Consider the following 18,046-nt stretch of genomic DNA (forward strand, 5'->3'; position numbering starts at 1 on the left):
GTAAAGTATGAACTTCTACAGGCATATTGGTGGTATTATTCACACAGTCATTTCTACATCTCATACACTTATATAAATTTTTAATCATCGAATTAAATAAATTAAATAAAACCAAACGACAAAAATTAACCAGAAATAAAAAAAATAAAAAAAATAGATGTTTAGATAGCTATCTTTCTTTCAAGATTCTCCCCCCGTCCAGTTTTATTTTTTAAGTCAACCGTCTCACCCTGTCTAAAGTCTCACCTTCTACGTTGTTCTTACGACTATTTGGTTTGGCACTTGTCATTTGGCTTCACACAGACCCATTGTTTTGCTTGTTCTTTTTTTTATTTTATTTTTATTTTTTATAGTAATGCTTGCGAATTGGAAAATGCTAGAATCACCCGCCAAAAGTTTAATAATATCTAGCCATTAATGCAAGTAAATTCTGTTAATAATTTTTAGCCGTTGATGCATTTTGTCTCATAAAAACGATGGGTCATATTCGGACTTTTCATTTATATTGGTTCGTGTTCGGTAATTAATTGTAGTGAGTCCTATTGTTTGATTATGTAGCATATGGACCTAAGCCAAGGGAATGTTTTGGTTGTGTTGTATCTTATGCGAAATTGTAAACTAGTCGAGTCAGAATAAATATCACTCAACTTAAGTTTGGATTGTTTAACTATTTTTAAGTTGGGGTTATGCTTGGTTTGCTTCTAATACAAATCGAGCTTGAGCCAGCTTAAAATTTTCAAGCTTGATACCGAACACAAATTGTTTCAAGCTATTTACTACAAAAAATTGATCTGTTTTTATAACAAAAATTTGCAATTTACAATTTCAAACATGATCTTCCATTGCAAGCCAATTAACTTCTTGAACATAATCTAGTTTGAATTCTCCCTAAAAAGTATGAGTTACTCAAGTTTTACGGGTAGAACATATCAATGTATAAGCTTGACCTTTTTTTTTTATCGAATCAAAGATAAATTTGACTAATCTCTTTCACGAGCAGAACACAAATCTCTATATGTGTACAAGTTCAAGTTGTTTTTAAATCGATTTACAGTCTTACATGAAGGTATCATAACATATCTCAATTGCATGCTAATTGCTCCTCAGAAAATTGTTTCTTATTATATATATCCAACAACGAGTCACATTCCGTGGATTATAATAAAGCAGTCGACGACTCAACGCGTATGGAATGAATCAGTTGTTAATTAAGACTTCTGAACACCATGTCATTTTCATGAGTCCCGCCGTAATAGGGAATAGATTGGAAAGCTCTCTTTTTAATACTTTTTCCACACTTTTACTATTATAGTATCTATTCCACCAAAAATAAAAAATATTCATAGTATTTGTTTTATTTGTCTATATAATCTGGCATAGCGTGTATTTGAGGTTGAAAGAATAGAGATAAATATTATAAAGGTCAGTGATATTTTGTTAGTGGTAGATTGTCATGATGGTTAATGTTATTATTTTTCATTTGCTATATCACAATTCATATTTTTTCCGTTTTTCAACTCACAGTTTGATAGTATTCATTGCGTGTTTGATTTGAATATCATGAATAATTGTTAGATACCAATTTATTCTCTTGTTAATTAATGAAAATATATCAGTGTACAAAAATAAAATGGTAAAACTATTTGTAATAAATAAAAATAAAAATACAAATGAATTAGTGAGAGGGGAAGTTTCTGATCACATGCTGGGAGTCAAATATTGGTTCCAATTATTGTGAAATCTTTGTATTTTCTAAAGATATTCAACTTCTAGATTAGTGTAAAAACCACTAGCATTTGTCTCTTTCCAATACTTCAGTCCAAATTTCAACTTCTCCTTGTTGGATAGAAAACGGCAAATTTCAACATCTCCAATCGTCAATCATAGTCCTCATCCTAGATATTAACAACAAGATATTTGTGTTCATGGAAACCCTCAAGTATAGTTTTCTTTAATTTGTTTTTCGTTCCGTAGATTGTTGAAAACTGATTGCAATAAACAAACCATATATAATCAATATTTTACTTAGGTGTTCTTTTATTTTTGGTACTTTGTTTTTGTACTTTGTAATAGATTGAATTCTAAGAAGTAAATCTATTATTCGGTCAAATCATTTTGGAGTTTAATAATTTAAGGATCCAATCTATTCTGTTAAATTATCAAAATCAATGAGAATTGGACTTCATTTGTCTTCTTAGATGCACTAGATTAAATTTTAAACAGAATTTTTTTTAAACAAATGATATCATCTACATTAAGAATTGAATTTCTATTTAATTTTTTAATGAATATGGTTCATTATTTTCTCTACCATAACCATAGTTGTTGAAAAGTGTGAGCTGCCTAAATTGTTGCTTGTTTATATCACATGGAAAATAGAGTGAATCATTTTTGCAAACTACAACTTCTTGGTTGCCCATTGTGTAATATGTCATGCTTTGAAAATTGCCTTTAGACTTTTGAGTCCCTTATTGTGGCTGTCCTCTATTGCCGAAAATGAGTAGCTTAATTCGCTAAAGTTTATTTTTGCGATCAATGCGATTCATTGCGTTTGATGTTGTCCATTGACTTCCCAAGTCTCCAATATCCTGCTGGTCCTTGTTAGTGTTAGCTGGCTTTACTGCATTGACTTCAACGCTTATCCGCAAACATAATGCTCTCGTGGTCGCACCATCATGCATGATGGAACAATTATTTTTTTTCTTTTCGTTTCTTATAGGGCCGCTCAAGGAACTATATAAACCCAAGGTTCTAAAAAATGTTAAGAGTTAGTCGAGCGGCGGGCTGGCACCTATGTGGATTTAGGTAAAATTTTTGTATATTTTGTAAATAAGTGTATAATGACACTTACAAAAAATTATACTTGTATGAAATCCACAGATAAGATAATAAAAAAATGATAAAATGCAAAAAGAGTATCCAACAAGTCTATAATTTAAAAACACATTAAGCATATATGCCATATAATCATGATGATGAGTATTGTAGGATGACATATGTATAACAAGTTCACAATTTTAAACCACTTAGACTTAGATAGGATTTTTTTTTTTAATTTCATTAAATAAAAAAAATGGGCCTAGCTCCGCCTAGCACCATAAAACCAATTAGCAATATAAAAAATAACCCAACTTACTTATAAGACTATGCAAAATCTCTTTTCCCACCAATGTGAGATTCAACACTTTTCCTCTTCTACTCTTACACTTCTTCTCGGAAGCGCACAACACCCTTTGTGCAAGAGTGTAGGAATGGTTACAGAGCATAAACAACTCACACTCCTAGTATTCTTTTTTCTTTTCCTATATTTTTTTGGTTTGAACCATAAATAATTCCTCACTCGATTACCTGACTCCAAAGTTATATTATATGTGTATTTTTAACCGTTGATTATTCTTTTGCTCCAAATAAATTAAAAAGAGGTTGGCCTTCTTTTGTGAGTATTTTTCTCCCTTCGATAGCGGGTGAGTGACTATTTTATCGAAATTCCGAGCACATAGCTGTGGAGGAAACACGTTTGATCCTAGGAAGTAGTTTTTGCTTTTGAAGGTTCAAAGGTCAAGGGATTTAGGGTTTTTTAGCCAGATTATTGAGATTAGCAAAACTGTTCACTTTGATCATCATTGACGATGAAAATTAATAAAAGTGATCTCTGAGTTTGTCTATCGTAAATTATTTTGATTCTTCCATGAAAAATCTGTCGGTATCCTCATTAAATTGTTTTGTGAATGGCAACGTGACCACTTTTAAAGGGTATTTTTGTCAAACCAACTCCTTCACTTAATGAGTATATTGACAGATTTGTCACGAAATGATCAAAATGATTTATAGTGAACAAACTCATGAACCATTTCTATAGATTTTCATTGTTAGAAACCAAAATAAAGAGTAATTATGTTAATTTCAGGAATCATTTTGACTAAAAAGTCAAAAATTTGACAGTAGATTGCTCTAATCAATTTAGCTAAGTTAATGTTTGCTTAAGAGTTTGCTTACTTAGAAACTTTGTGCAGGAAGAACATGGTGAATTCATAACGCTTTCTGAGTTGACGTGAGCACTAATGTGTGCGTAACTCTCATTGTGATACATGCTCGATCTACGTGATTGAAGACCTCTAGGGTTGTGATCAGTTTGGCAATTCGCATTTTACTAATTAGTGAGGTAGGTAGGTCAACCCAAAAGAAAAAAACCGAAAAACACCTGCCAACCCCAAGTGACCACTCTAATCGGAGACGAAATCTTCTGGCTCAAAGTTTTTTGTGTCCTCTGTGTTATCTATCTCATTTATTGATATTTGGCTATTTATTTAAATTTCACTTAATAATGTTAACTCTTCAATTTATATTTTCAATTAAAAAAAATAAAAACTAAAGATAAATTAAGTTAAAAAGACAAGTGTCACTCAAGTACATGGGTCACAAAAAAGCCACAACGGGTTTTAGCCTTTAGGTGCATAAGATTTGAACTCCTCTGGAGCTAGTCTTAAAAGCCAACCGGCTAGTTCATCCTTATTGGTTGTTAATGGTTAGATTTATTAATTGTTTGATGATTTGAAAAAAAAAAAAAACCATTAAACACACAAAATATGTTTCAAATAAATAATCTCATGTCATCTTTTATGTTAAATCTATGTATTTGAATCAACCCTAATCCGTGGGGCTTTGTTCGTCACTTTCAAATCTTGTATTTGTCCACTAATCCTCAAAAAAAAAAAAAAAAAAAAAAAAAAAGAAAAGTAGGAAAATAGACCCTAACAGTCACTAATCACGCAACCAAACATACATGTTTTCACATGCACTACATGATATGAGTGGAGAATACACATTAAATAAAGAGTCATAAACTTTAGAGGGCAATAATAGAGGAGGTTTTCGTCACAAAAATTAATACAAAAAGATAAGTCAGGGTTAGGCTAGTCTTTTATGTACATAACTATATATTACAGGATATGACGCTTTAATCTAAAGTCAAAGCACATATTAAATTGCTCATCTAAAGATAACACTTGATTATATATAAGGCGGTAATATAAAGTCAAAGCATATATTAAATTGCTCATCTAAAGATAACACTTAATTATCACATGGGCTCAGTGTTTATTTACGGACGAAACATGAAATCAAATAAATCTTAAAAAAAAAATAAAAAGATAATATTTCAAGAGGCATGTAAAGTTTGGAGCAAATCTGCCAACGCAAAGCGTGCATAAAACTGTTATCAACTTATCTCATAACATGAGAGAGTCAATGAACTCATTTGCCCTTTCATTAAACCTAAGAGTCTAACAATAAAATAGAATAGAATTGAAGTCTAACAATCAGCCTACAAAGTCTACACATGATAACTTTGGTTTTGAAAGTGAAAACAAATTTAAAATAATTTTTCAGTTTTGAGGTCTAATTTTTATTGTATGTTTCTTTATATATTTTTTTCGTAATCTGTTTTCCACGTATCTCTCTTTTTTCTTATAAATTTAATATCTATCTAACACAAACATGATTTTTTTTTTTTAAACAAACAAAATATATATATATATATATATATATATATATATATATATATATATATATATGCATGTATGAGCATTGGAGCCCTCAATTTTGAGACTTAATTTACAAACTAATAATTATAAGCCAATAAGAAATGTATACATCGACATAATGGACCTATTCATTACGCAAAGTGTGCAAATTGCATAGTGACAAGCAGCTTCAAAGAATGAGAATATTTCTTTTGCTCTTGCTTTCTTCTGTTCATGAACCACTAGTTTTGATTCTTTTGATGATCGAATTACAACGTCTCTTAAAATGAAAATTAAAAGATCTTTACTCTTTATGAAAAGAAGACTTTATTTTAACGATTCATTTAAGTTACTTGAACATAATCTTTATTTTTGTTCTCCTTTTGCTCATAAAAAGATAAATTTGCGATTGCAAATTGTTTGGGATGTCTAGAGACTTAAAATGGATTACGCAGTGGCAAGGTTCCATCCTGCTTCGCAATCAGTAGCATCTAAACCTAATTTTGACCTTGCTGGTAAGTTGTGATCATGATGATAAAAAAAGTTGTTGATCATGATGATCGTACTCCCAACTTTGGACACTACTTGGTACTTGATGTGGTCATATACAATAACAGATTTATAAAATTTTCCTTCGCATATTTAGTTAATAACTGACAAGTGGAAAGTTTGAATGACAATTTGACGAAATATTCTTTTAACCTATTATGTCCGAACCACTTTCAGGCATTTGTCAAACATCTTGTCTCCCCAATAACTATGCTTAAGAAGAGGATATCCAAAAAGCATTGCAAAATCTTAATTAGCAAAATGGGTAATCATAGAAAAATTAAATTTGTAAATAAAATTTTAAAAATTAAATAATATGAAAGTTGATAATTAAATTTTTACTTAAGTTTTGAGAAATGTACGTATTTTTATTAATGATACATTATTTAGTTTGTAAACTTTGTTTTCTCAGCATTAACATTTGAAAAATAATTGGAGGCGGGGCCATGGGCAGCGGCATCATATGTCTATTAGTGTCCTTCACTTAACTCCTTATGTGATGGAAAATTGATCTAATTATAAATAAAAACTCTCCATTTTTTCTATCATCTCACAATTTCTAGTCATGTAACTTTTTTCATTAGCTAATGGTTTACAATTTTAACGTTCTAAATATCAATTACTAAAAATTATGTTGTTGGACAATAAATTGATAACATTGTATATTATACTAGACGAGTTATTAATTGTATTTTTTTTTAAAACATGGGAATATCTTTTATATATAAAGCCAAATGCCAATTTTGGTGTCACTGGTTTCGACAAATTTTTTTGAACACAAATGCCCTCAAGACTAAAAACTTAGTAAGAAGTTCAAAATAATACATCACATAATTCAGACATATTTTGGTCATATAAACAGTATTTTTAAATAATTATTATTTTGTCACAGAAAAATACCAAACAAGTCACTTTCCTTCCTGCGTGCAGATCAGCAGCTGCACTGCTGTTCTTATCCTCCTCCCTCCTGCATTCTTCCACTCCAAAACTTAATTTCATCGTAACTTTTTCATACGGTAACGAAATCACGCAAGGTTGGAGCCTATAGATTCGTATCAGAACTCTCTTCCATCTGATGTGATACCCACACCTCATAATCAACTGTGTTCAAAGATTGGAGCCTAGAACAGTGACTGGCGGAGTTTTGCTGATTCCGGCCAATCCCACCGAAATTTGGACTCGGCCCAAGAGAGAAAGTTGATCCTCTCCTGACAATCTTTCTACCTATCTCTTCAATTTTCTCTCCAGTTTTCTCTGTCATTAATCAAACATTCAAACCGCGTAAAGATTTCCGAAAAATAAAAGTTATTTCCCACCAAGAATAAAAAATCCAGAAAAACTGGGAACAATCACTGATTTGATGAAATCCCAATGAAACAAATGAAGAATCCACCTCGATCTGGCCGTTAGCGGCGGCGATATGAAGAGCAGAGTGGCGGTCGTAGACGGTGGAGTGGCCGAGGAGAGTTGTGTCACTCTCTAACACAGCTTCCACAGTGTCCAGCTCCCCAAATTGTACGGCTCGGAACAGCTTCGTCACTCTCACTGCAACTCAACCCCTGACCAATCTCTCTCCCTCTCCCCTCCTCCTCTCTGTTTCTCTCTTATCAATGGAGTCAATGGGAACACTTCATTCAGCAATATCTTTGAGCCACCTTCACTTGAAGGCAGAAGGTGGCGGCCTCCATTGCTCGCCGAATGAAAGGTTTCACATTTATGTATTTCCAAGTGTAGGGAGAGAAAGAGAAAGGGGAGGAGAGAGAGAGCTTTGGAGTTTGGAGCTGCCCGGAGCGAGACTGGGTGCTGACGAGTCAGTGTTCGGGCAGTCACTGGGACCGACTACGGGCAGCAGTCAGATATTTCTGGGGAAGTTGGATTAGATTCCGAAACAGTACGATGGGCCAACCAGCCACACCCCAGTTGACTAAATCAATCGCAGCCGTTGGGATTTTAACTCGATTCTTTGGCCGTTGGATTGGTAATAATTAGGCTGCTAATTTTGAAATTATGGATGGTAATTTGATGTTAATTGTGTTTTACTAGGACAATGATTTGCCGTGTTTGAAGTTTGACTGTAGGCTTCGACAAAAATATTAGGAAAAATTGCCCCTCAATCAAAAAAATCCAAAACCAGTCAAATATAATATATCAAATAATATAAGGGTAATTTGGTAATTTAATCATCATAAAATATAATATAAATATAAGTGGGAAGAGAGAAAATGATAAAAAATAGAAGGATGAGTGAAAGTTGATGATGCCCACGTGAAGGGAAAAGAAAAATATAATAAAGAATAAGAAAAATTATGAATATTGTGTTTAAAACATCTTAAGAGGCGTGTAATGCTGTTTTTAATAAATGTCTTTCATACTTAAATAATAATGTAATTAAATAAGTTGTCAGATAATTGTTTTTTTTTTTTTTAACAAACGATATTATCTATACTAAGGGAAAATGATGGGCTTAGCCTCACAATGTGCTAACAATAATGTGATTCAATCAGTTGTTTATTAAATATTATTTTCTTTATAAAAAATGCCTTAGATATGCGAATAATAATGTGATTAAATTAATTGTCAAATGACTTTTTTTTTTTTTTTTTTTTTTTTTTTTAAATAAACGATGTTATCTACACTAAGGAAGAGGGGGATATGCTTAGTCCCACAATGAGCTAACAATAATGTGATTCAATCAATTGTTTATTAAATATTATTTTCTCTATTCTTAATGTAAATTCAATAGAAACCGATTTTATTATATAAATTTAGCTGCTTTAATTGGTTTATGAGGAGTTTCTTCTAGCGTGATCTAAAATTATTCATTTACTTCAAATATTTGACTTTTCTTTTGTCAATTTACGCATATAAATATATTTAAAACGTGCAAATCGTGCGTATTACGTTGTAATTTAAAAAAATGTTTTCTGCACGCGCATGAGCACGTGCATGAAAGCTAGTGGGATATTAAGGGAAGAGTGCATGAAGGCTAGTGAGATATTAAGGGAAGAAAAATCAAGGCTAAGACTTTAGGTGTGGAGATAAATATCTTAACCACTATACCTGAATTACAAATGGTTACTAGTACAAAAAGAAAATCAAGGGAAGGCTGCAATAAAGCAGATGAATTATGTGATAGTTGTGAGTGCCACATTCATTTCATATGATCCTCACCTTCCCCACTAACATATTTTTCATCCTTGTGCTGTAGACTTCTTAAACAAATTTGGTATCCATGCATAGAAGTCATCATTGAGGGCTATAGTTTAAAGTAGAGCCTCATTCCTAAATCTTTCTTATCATCATTCTTCACCTTGAATCAAAACCCTGCACGGTGAAAAAGTTTCCCACTTTCACCTTAAAAATTCTATTTCTCCAATTTGGAGTTGCCATTTCTTCTTTGAAAGTCTAATTTCTTTCAGTGTGTTGAGTGCCCACGCCCAGAGGATTTAGTGGGGAACATAATGAAAAGTGGTGAACCCAACACTGTCACGCCCAACACTGCCAATATTGCTATGATGCTTAGATCCATTCATCCTTATCGTTCGTTAATTTTGCCTTTTTAATCAACCCTAGCCAGTCGGCACTTGATATCGCTTGTGGTTCCTGGAAAGTGCCAGACCTGACTTATGTTTGGTAATATTAGGAATTTATATCAGTGATGCAATGAATTTTGCTCCTTGATTTATGTTTATTCCACCTGGGTTGGCTGATGCACATTCTTCTGGCTTGAGAAAGGCAAATGCACTGAATTATGATCTTAAAAGAGATGAAATTGAGGTTCCACCATAAAACCAATTGGCAATATGAGGAGTAGCCCAAGACCATATAAGCACATAGCAAACCTTGTGTGAACACGAAAGATTCCTTGAAACAAGAAACCAGAATAACGTGTACAAAATAATATTTTTGTGTTTATGATTTTGGGGTTACGATCTCTCTCTAATTTGGTCCTCTGATTCTATCTTCGTAGGGTGTAGGTTTGTGGATGAGTTGTTGATCCAAAGGGCCGTCGGGGCTTGATCTAAGGATGAACAATTGATGAACGGTTGAACACTTTCTTCAAGGGCCGTCGGGGCTTGATCTTGAATAATGGTTGTGTGGATTTCTTCAAGGGCTTTTGGGCTTGATCTTGAAGGTTGATGGATGAGCGGATCTTCAAGGGCTTTTGGGCTTAGTCTTGAAGAACGATTGGATGTGTGGATTTGTTTGTGCTGTTGATCCAAGGGGCCGTTGGGGCTTGATCTTAGGATGAACGATGAACACTTTCTTCAAGGGCCGTCGGGGCTTGATCTTGAATAATGGTTGTGTGGATTTCTTCAAGGGCTTTTGGGCTTGATCTTGAAGAACGATTGGATGTGTGGATTTGTTGAGGTTGTTGATCCAAAGGGCCGTTGGGGCTTGATCTTAGGATGAACAGTTGATGAACAATGAACACTTTCTTCAAGGGCCGTCGGGGCTTGATCTTGAGTTGGTGGAAGTTCTTCAAGGGCCGTTGGGGCTTGATCTTGAAGGAGGATTTGACGAAGAAACGAAGAGTGCTTTCTTGATCCTTCGGGATTTTCTTGAGAGCTTTAGGACTTTAAGGCTTCAAGGTTTTGGTGTGTAGAGAAATGTATTTGTGAATTGGTTTTGGTGTGTGTTGGCTTTTCTTGGGAATTTGGATGGTTGGAAGCTTTGGAGTTTCAAGGCTTCAAGGATTTGGGGAATTCTCTTCCAATTTGGGAGTAGAGAAATGTATTTGTGAATTCCTTGATGCTTGATACCTTGATGGAGAAGCCTATTTATAGGCTTTGAGAATGAATCACCACCACAAAATATTTTTTTCCTTTCCAAGCACCATTGCCTAATTTTCCCACTTAATGCAATATTGAAATTGAAGTGGTGTAACTTATGGCCTAATTTCCCACTTAATACCATTTTAAACTTGAAGTGGTCTAACTTATGGCCTAATTTCCCACTTAATGCAATATTGAAATTGAAGTGGTGTAACTTATGGCCTAATTTCCCACTTAATACCATTTTAAACTTGAAGTGGTCTAACTTATGGCCTAATTTCCCACTTAACACCATTTTAAACTTGAAATGTGTATGCTTTGTCATTGCCCAAAATGAGAAGAACTTGCTTTGATCCGTAATGGATTGAAGTGTGCTTGCCTTGTCATTGCCCAACATGAGAAGAAAAACTTGTTTTGATCCTCAATGGATTGAAATGTACTTGCCTTGTCATTGCCCAAAATGAGAAGAAAAACTTGTTTAGTCCTTCAAGGGTATTTCTTCCTATTTTGTTGAGTCACACGCCATGTGTACAATTTGTACAACACGTGGCGTATGCCATGTATGCCTTGACACGTCAAAACTTTAATGCATTGGTGAACATTTGTTTTACTGAAATTTCGATGTCTACAAATGCCCCCACTTCAAGGCGCGTCGTAGACATGTGTTTGTCACGTGTAGAAGATGCGTTTTGAAGTCCCTTAATGTAGATGTCAACCCAAGAGCCGTCGAGGCTTGATCTTGAATTGGGCTGGAAATTTCTTCAAGGGCCATTGAGGCTTGATCTTGAGTTCGACTGGAAGATTTTCTGGTTTCCTCCAATCGTTGATTTTCCACAGGCTTAGTCTTGAACTGGGCTGGAGGATTTCTTCAAGGGCCATTGAGGCTTGATCTTGAGTTCGACTGGAAGATTTTCTGGTTTCCTCCAATCGTTGATTTTCCATAGGCTTAGTCTTGAACTGGGCTGGAAATTTCTTCAAGGGCCATCGAGGCTTGATCTTGAGTTCGACTGGAAGATTTTCTGGTTTCCTCCAATCGTTGATTTTCCTTTGTGCTACTCTTGAACTGGGCAGCAGGAAATTTCTTCAAGGGCCATCGAGGCTTGATCTTGAGTTCAACTGGAAGATTTTCTGGTTTCCTCCAATCGTTGATTTTCCTTTGTGCTACTCTTGAACTGGGCAGCAGGAAATTTCTTCAAGGGCCATCGAGGCTTGATCTTGAGTTCAACTGGAAGATTTTCTGGTTTCCTCCAATCGTTGATTTTCCTTTGTGCTACTCTTGAACTGGGCAGCAGGAAATTTCTTCAAGGGCCATCGAGGCTTGATCTTGAGTTCGACTGGAAGATTTTCTGGTTTCCTCCAATAGTTGATTTTCCTTTGTGCTACTCTTGAACTGGGCAGCAAGATTCTTTTGGTCTCCCCCGAAGGTCTGAGCTTTACTCCTTTTTTCTGTTTCTTTGTTCAATCTCTCCAATTCGTATTGAAGAGGGTTAGAGGATAGCTCAGCATATGCAGTTGTTGCTTGTCTCCACATGCTTCAATGTATCATTTTCACTTGCCTTACTTGCTCCTCTTTGCATAAGTGGTCCCTTCTCTGGAAGTGTATCAACCGTTGAAGATGACTACTCGAGAGCAATGCTAGGTAAGCAACCAGGGAATAGATTCCAGGCAGTTGGTTCCAGATCGGAAGACTGACTCCAAGTGCCGGCTGATTGCTTCTTCACTTTGCCATGCGAGTAAGAACAAGGACAAAGGAAAGGACATGGAGAAGGCATGATATGAGATACCTTTGCTTTCGCCCTTGATGATATGAGATACCTTTGCTTTTGAAGAAGCGGCGAATGGATCAGCACATGTATTTGTTGTGCTTGTCTCCACATACTTCAATCTACCGTTTCCTCCTGGGTCATCTGTACTCCAGGCATCTGGTATCTTCTTTGGGGAAGAAGAAAAAATTGAGTATTTCGAAAGGCTTTGCTGGGAGTGCGCCCTCAGAGGTGAGGAAGAGTTGGGCATTTTTTTTTTCAGGTATGCCTTGCCATAAAAGATGAAGGTCGACATATATAGGGATTTCCCAATAGCAAGTGGTGGTTATGTTCTTTTACCCTTGTCGACAAACGTCTCTTCGATTTTTTAACAAGCGTCTCTTCGATTTCTGAGCGAGCGCCTCTTCGAAAAAATAGTCACGGGTGCGGCTCTGTCACCACGCTTGTTGGCAAAGGCGCGTAGTTGGGATGATAAACTTCACGTGTTTTCAACTTTGTCAGAGATCTTTTGACAAAGTTGAACGCGTTATCTGAAAAGCCGCGAAAGCGTCGCCGAACTTCACGCAGGAAAATCCAATTTTTTGAATCGGTGGTCGTGTCGCCTTGGCTTTTTATAGAGGTATCGATTACCTCCAACATGCACACTTTGAAGATCGCCCGTTTGTGAAAATCGTCTTCGGCCCTTTCTGATTTTACTCCATCCACCTTTCTCTTTTAACCTTTTGACAATGGCTAACCCGTCTAACATTTGCTTAGATTTGAGTCTCAGCAGTGATCCGAGTGCGCCGCGTCAGGTAAATGTATGGTGCCCTTCTTTCTTATCTTCTAATGGCCCTTTGACAGGTGAAGATTCTGTGATGAAGGACGCAACAACAGCTACGATAGTAGCTAGGAACTTCCTCACTCCAAAAGATAGTAGGCTGCTTTCAGAACGGTCCGATGAGTTGGCCGTTCAAGAGTCCCTAACTCTCAGTGTTCAGTGCGCAGGCTCTGTATCCAACATGGGCCAACGCCTACTTGCTCGATCCCGCCAAGTGGAATCATTGATGGCGGAGGTGGAAACTCTTAAGCAAGAGATCAAACAGCTTAAGCACGAGAATAGAAGTTTGCATGTGCTTGCAAATAACTATTCGACGGGCATGAAGATGAAGCTTGATGAGCTGCAAGAATCCAGTGGTCGAATTCAAAGTGACCGTCAAAGTGATCGTCAAAGGCTTGCTGCTTTTTTCCAGAGGCACCTTTTTCCTGGCTCATCTAGCGTTCCACCAAGTATTGAGGCCTCTTCTTTGATGCCTCCCGCTTCTGTAGTTTTCCCAAGTAGTGGGGCTTCACGTGAACAACCTTTATGAAAGCTCCATCTCTTTTTTTTTTTTTTTTTTTTTTTTTTTTCTGTACGCACTTGTAATTTCTCGGAGATCAATGAACATGCTTTACTTATTTAGTGTATTGTGCTAAATACAGATAAAACATATACATCACCAAGATGTGTTATTTCCTCTTTTTTTTTTTTTTTTTTTTTTTTTTTTTTTTTTTTTTGATGATGTGACTGTACTTGAAGTTTTGAAGTTTCAAGTTGCCTACGTACCCTTGGTTGAGGAGGGATCAAGTCATGACGTAGTTCAAAATGAGTGATGATTTTTTTTTTTTTTTTTTTTTTTTGATGATTTTGCCGTACACAGTTTATGCTCTTGCGGGCCAGGAGAGTTTGGTGCCGTTTGCAGTTTCAGCTCGTGCAGGCAATGAGCGTTTTGGTGCCGTTTGCAGTTTCAGCTCGTGCAGGCAATGAGCGTTTTGGTGCCGTTTGCAGTTTCAGCTCGTGCAGGCAAGGAGCGTTTGGTGTCACCTTTTAGGCTCGTGCGAACGAGGAGCTTGTGGTGTCGTTTGCAGTTTCAACTCGTGCAGACAAGGAGCTTTTGGTTGTCGCCTTTTAGGCTCGTGCGAACGAGGAGCATTGGTTGTCGCCTTTTATGCTCGTGCGAACGAGGAGCGTTGGTTGTCGCCTTTTATGCTCGTGCGAACGAGGAGCTTTGGTTGTCGCCTTTTATGCTCGTGCGAACGAGGAGCGTGTTTGAATTTGTCAAACGATCTTAGAGAGGCATTCCTTGCAATCTTCATAGCAAGGAGTCTTGACCGAGTGATTGAAGAAGTCTTTGGGGAAGAAATCGCGCATTGTGATGGCAACGGACGATCTTTGTGTCATAACTTCCTCATCCTCAACACTTTCATGTAGCTTTGAAGGTTGACGGTAGCTGCTTTGCCCCCTTTCCGATTGGTGAACTTGTGGAGGAGACCTATGTTTCTTGTGCATTTTCTTTGGAGTGACATAAGTCCATCCTTCAACTTCACTTGACGTGACTGACATGGTTTTGGAGCATGCCCCCAGCGGTTGAGGTGAAGATTTTGAGTTCAAAGAGCCAGAAGTGACGGTGGTATAGTTTGACTTCACCACATCATTAAGATCTAGCTCGATGATCCCTTTCTGAGCTAACTTCATGATGAGATCTTTTAGCACAAAGCACTTTTCCGTCGGATGACCAATGAAGCGGTGGAATTTACAGTACCTTGGACTGTCAGTACGGTTCATCTCTTCCGGCCGTTTGCACTCAGGTAGGTCGATCACCTTTTTGTCAAGCAAGTCTTTCAACATGGCAACCACGTCAGAGTCGGGGAATGGATAAGTCTTCTCCTCAAGCTCCTTCAAAGTGTGTCTACGTATCTCTTGATCACGAAAAGGTTCGGTTTGAATCGCCTTGCCTCGTGTATGGGTTTTGACTGGAGTTGTGTTGACCGTCATTGCTTCCTTGGTGGGTTTCCACGCAGCCTTATCCACCTTTGGCCCCAAAACTTTGTCATTCTTGTAGTCAGCGATCTGTTCTTTCTTCCCATGACGGGTGATGCTTAACTCCATATCATGGGCGCGGGTGGCTAACTCCTCAAATGTTCGTGGTTTGATGCCTTGAAGGATGTAGTGTAGTCCCCACTGCATGCCTTGAACGCACATCTCAATGGCAGAGGTTTCAGAAAGCCGATCTTTACAATCCAGACTTAAGGAGCGCCATCTATTTATGTAGTTGATGACAGGTTCATCTCTCCACTGTTTCGTACTGGTCAGCTCTAGCATGCTTACAGTACGACGAGTGCTGTAGAAACGGTTGAGGAATTCCCTTTCTAGCTGGTCCCAACTGTTGATAGACTCGGGTTCGAGGTCGGTGTACCAGTCAAAAGCGTTACTTTTCAGCGAACGTACGAACTGTTTGACAAGGTAGTCTCCCTCTGTCCCAGCATTGTTGCAAGTTTCAATGAAATGGGCGACATGTTGCTTCGGGTTGCCTTTTCCATCGAACTGCATGAATTTTGGGGGCTGATAACCCCTTGGCATCTTCAAAGCATCAATCTTCTTGGAGTAAGGCTTTGAGTACAGTACAGAGTCATGCGAGCTTCCTTCGTACTGTGTCTTGACAGTGCTTGCGATCATCTCCTGTAGCTGCTGGATAGAGAGAGATTCCATGAACGCCGTTGCTTGGTCTAGCTTCAGCTTCTCTTCGACTTTCTCCACTGGAGGCTCCTCTTCTTCGTCGACTTCTTTCTTTAATGGACCAACATTTGGGTCGACTTTCATGTCGAGCTGCGCATCTAGTTGGTTGATGAGTGCGGCGATCTGCAAATCCTTCTCTTCCACAGTCTGTGTAAGCTTTGCAATTGCTTCGCTCATTTGAGCCAGTTGTTCTTCAACAGAGGTGACGCCGATGGTCATGACTTGTGCAACCAATAGACACGACTTTCCTTCAGACATCCATAGTGCTGATGAAGAACCCCATTGGCCGTTTTCGGGTGTCATCTTGTGCGCCTCAATAGCATGTTTTGGTGCCGCCAGCATGGTTAGGTTGATGACCAACTCGCGCCTTTGGTGCTGCTCTTGCTTGCTTGGCGGTATCAACTTTGCAGCAGCATGTTGAGGAGTGGTTGTGGCACCAATGGATGCTCCATTTGTGGCGGAAGTGTTTATGCTTCTTCCCTTGGTGGTTGCAAGAACGGCTTGTCCCTTGCTTGATGCCATTGATTTTGGAGGTGTGCTTTGGTTGTTGTCAACTCCGTAACCCTGCTCCTTCAACTTCTTTTGAGTTTTGGTGAGGTCACGATCTTTGTCGTTGACGGTGTTTGAAACCTTCTTTCCAAGATTTGAAGAGGAAGCAAAGTCATGCCTAGCCTTTGACATGAGTTCGTAGGCATTTGGGTTAAAGCCTTCTTCGGTCTTCTTAGTTGGAAGAGAGCTTGGTTTCACTTTGACGCCATGCTGTGCCTCCAGACGGTTGATGAGTCCGGCGGTTTGCAAGTTTTTCTCCTCTGCAGTCTTTATCAGCCTTGCAATTGTTTCCTTCATCTGAACCAGCTGTCTTTCAATGGAGGTAGTGCCGATAGTCATGACTTGTTCTTTGTTTGAAGCCATGGACTGTGCTTGAATATCTTGAACGGAGACAGAGATGAGAGGTAGAGATGGTCCCACCGGGCGTGCCAAATTTGTGAACACGAAAGATTCCTTGAAACAAGAAACCAGAATAACGTGTACAAAATAATATTTTTGTGTTTATGATTTTGGGGTTACGATCTCTCTCTAATTTGGTCCTCTGATTCTATCTTCGTAGGGTGTAGGTTTGTGGATGAGTTGTTGATCTAAAGGGCCGTCGGGGCTTGATCTAAGGATGAACAATTGATGAACGGTTGAACACTTTCTTCAAGGGCCGTCGGGGCTTGATCTTGAATAATGGTTGTGTGGATTTCTTCAAGGGCTTTTGGGCTTGATCTTGAAGGTTGATGGATGAGCGGATCTTCAAGGGCTTTTGGGCTTAGTCTTGAAGAACGATTGGATGTGTGGATTTGTTTGTGCTGTTGATCCAAGGGGCCGTTGGGGCTTGATCTTAGGATGAACGATGAACACTTTCTTCAAGGGCCGTCGGGGCTTGATCTTGAATAATGGTTGTGTGGATTTCTTCAAGGGCTTTTGGGCTTGATCTTGAAGAACGATTGGATGTGTGGATTTGTTGAGGTTGTTGATCCAAAGGGCCGTTGGGGCTTGATCTTAGGATGAACAATTGATGAACAATGAACACTTTCTTCAAGGGCCGTCGGGGCTTGATCTTGAGTTGGTGGAAGTTCTTCAAGGGCCGTTGGGGCTTGATCTTGAAGGAGGATTTGACGAAGAAACGAAGAGTGCTTTCTTGATCCTTCGGGATTTTCTTGAGAGCTTTAGGACTTTAAGGCTTCAAGGTTTTGGTGTGTAGAGAAATGTATTTGTGAATTGGTTTTGGTGTGTGTTGGCTTTTCTTGGGAATTTGGATGGTTGGAAGCTTTGGAGTTTCAAGGCTTCAAGGATTTGGGGAATTCTCTTCCAATTTGGGAGTAGAGAAATGTATTTGTGAATTCCTTGATGCTTGATACC

General features: G+C 37.7%; 1 long non-coding RNA gene across 1 annotated transcript; it reads right to left on the reverse strand.

Moving 5' to 3' along the window:
• Positions 1-6,858: 6,858 nt before the first annotated feature.
• Positions 6,859-8,186, reverse strand: LOC137729985 (uncharacterized). The gene is made up of 2 exons (XR_011068069.1): positions 7,465-8,186; positions 6,859-7,325 (listed from the first exon to the last, which is right to left on the reverse strand). It is a non-coding gene; the product is annotated as an uncharacterized lncRNA (long non-coding RNA).
• Positions 8,187-18,046: the final 9,860 nt, after the last annotated feature.

This window comes from Pyrus communis, chromosome 3 (assembly GCF_963583255.1).
Source record: "Pyrus communis chromosome 3, drPyrComm1.1, whole genome shotgun sequence".
In the NCBI taxonomy this organism is placed as follows: Eukaryota; Viridiplantae; Streptophyta; class Magnoliopsida; order Rosales; family Rosaceae; genus Pyrus; species Pyrus communis.